Raw genomic sequence first — 2,885 nt, forward strand, 5'->3', positions numbered from 1 at the left:
TAGGGTGAGGTGTGCCGGAGCGGTGGGTGGCGGCGGTAGCCCCCTACCTTCCTCAGTGACGGGGGTTGTCAGCTTGGGATGTTGCATGGTCGTCGTTGTTTGGTGCATTGGATCAAGGGACCCCGCGCCCAGATCTACGGTGGCTCGTTGGTCGTGCGACAGTGCTCGTGGCGAGCGATGGCACTGGTTTGGAGGTTCCGCGGTCCCACCGAGGGCCCGGTGACGACTGGCTACTCCATGGCCCGTCGTTGAACGGATTTGACGACCTTGGTGGCTTTGGTTGGCTTGCCTGCGCGTGCATTCTTGTGATGCATTGTGTTGCCGCTTGCTGGCTAGCCCAACCGCCGCTTGAGCCAGGTGGGTCTCTCCCTTGTCGCGGCTTGCAATTTCCCTCCTCGAGATGTGGCGGACGCAACTGCTTGGGGTGTGTCGGTGGCATTTGCTAGACAGTGCACTACTAGGGAAAACCCTAGCAGTAGCGCGGTCCCGCGCTACTAGTAAGGCGCTACTACTAAAGGTTAGCAGTAGCGTGGGTTAGACCACACTACTGCTATATCGACTTAGTAGTAGATCTTTCTACAATGAGCGCTACTAGTAATTAGTAGTAGCGCTTCTCCCAACACGCGCTACTACTATTATTCCGTATTTTACTTTATTTTTTATTTCATGTTGTATTCATACACCTTTATACAAGTTTTCATACTGCAACAATTTAGAGATTGTTTTTACATCATAATGAGTTATTACATCACTGGCAGAAAGAACCGTGGACTAGTTTCAAGTGGATGGACATCCACTTGAAACTAATCCGTGGTTCTTTCACCCAATGATATAATAAATATCATCATCATCATATCATTAACAACTTATCATCATAATACATCATTATCATATAACACCTTCTCATGATCATCGTTTTCATCAATGAGACATCACATAGCAAGTTGGTCACTAGTCATAATCACAACTACTCCTCATCATCAACTCTCATAAACATATTGTACCTCATAGGACCTACTACATTCTCTTAGGACCTACTATATTCTCTTAGGTAAAATAGTATAAAACAAGATAGCCCCTGACTCTCCGTTATGGGGAATGGAGATTATCCTGTCTCCAATTCTTGCCTTTCGCACAATGTTGCTTCCAAGAACCTCCTAACGACTGTCCATACATTTTTTCCATTCTTTGATTATCATGTGTTCACCGGTTTTAGAAATCCGGTATGGATAGGTGAGATTCATAGAATGACCTGGCTGTATGTTTAAAACATCAAGGCGACCATTCTGATACATCAAATGAGGCACACAATCCATCGGGATTTTCTGTTGAAAAACATAGTAATAACTTTGTAGTTAGCAATGTAGTTCAGTTTTAGAAGTATGCAAAAGATGCACGGATATCGTAATAGTAAAAAATCTTACCAGGGCATCTCCATGGAAGTTATCGTGGTTCAACACGTGCACTAGTGGCACATATTGACCATAATGTGGAGGAGTTTTATAATAGGCATTGTAATTCTCAAGGTCAGTACAATATGCGACCAGATGATTTTTCTCCTGATAAGTTAACTCAGAGCCATCGGTGTAGTAGGTTCTGTCTATCATCTTTCGCACATTCTTTGAAGAATGAAATAAGCTATCAATGAAAATAAGCTGTCAACTATTTTGAAATAAATAATATAAATTAGTGAATAACTATGTTTGAGAAACTCACATAGCGGTAGAATTGGAAGCGTATCAACAAGGACCCAAATGTCCAAATTGTCCACCTCGATGTCAGGATCACCAAGATCCATGGTGACAAACATACCCTCTTGAAAATCATACATCTTGCAAAGTGCTTCCTAACACGGGCAACCAAAATGGGATACGCTCTCAGAGTTGTATAGATTTACCTCAAAATCCATACCATGATGGGTCCTTAGGTTAATTTTTTTTGTTTCATTCCTCTCACGATCTTCAAAACCCATCCTCTCCAAGACATAGCGTCTTGCATGGCATGGGATAAGCTAGTCTAATTGTAAAAGACGAAAATTACACGTTGAAGTAGTAGAAGTCGAGCTTAATTACGAAAAAAACACTTTGCGTCGTAGCTTACCGTATCACCGAAGGCCTGCTCGAGCTTAATTTTGAAGCGCCGACCTTCTACCAAGTGAGGCCTGTCGCAGAAACCCCGGTTGTCGCCGCACGAGGAGCACCCCCCGAGACCTTCTTCGTCCGACGACATTTCCTATGTTCATAATTCAAAGATTAAACTTGTACAATTAAATATATGTACTACAAAAACTAAATTAGATCATTATTATTCATCACGGGTTGACAATCGGTCTGTCGAGTCTTTTCTTGAAAACTCTCAGCTCACATGGTGTATATATTCGACCGTCGGGGATGGTAGCTCCTCCTTTCGTTCCCGAGTGCATTACACCAAATTGTCTATCACACGGGAATGAAGGAGCTACCCCCACGACAACAGTCGGTATTCTTCGTCCTCTCATATATGGTGGAGACTCTCCCTCACTGATTCCTCTCTAACATTTGCGACCGTCGATGATGGTCATTACTCCTCCTTCCCCTAGTGCATAATAAAGGTCTAGCACAAGGATAAGAAGGAGAAACGAACCCCACGACAACAGTCGGGATTCTTCGGCCTCGACAGACTTAAAGTCAACCCGAAATATCGTTTAATTATCTTTCTGGAAAATCCAGGCCACTCGATATTTCCTACATATTTTAGCACAAGTCATGCCAAAATTCACGGAAAATTCCGGCATGACCTTTGCTAAAAAAGGACATATCGAGTGCCTGAAATTTGCCGGAACGGAAATTAATCAACACTTCGGCAAAACATAGGCCACTCAAAGGTGTAACCTGCAAACATGACCG

Source organism: Triticum dicoccoides, chromosome 6B, assembly GCF_002162155.2.
Source record: "Triticum dicoccoides isolate Atlit2015 ecotype Zavitan chromosome 6B, WEW_v2.0, whole genome shotgun sequence".
Classification (NCBI taxonomy): Eukaryota; Viridiplantae; Streptophyta; class Magnoliopsida; order Poales; family Poaceae; genus Triticum; species Triticum dicoccoides.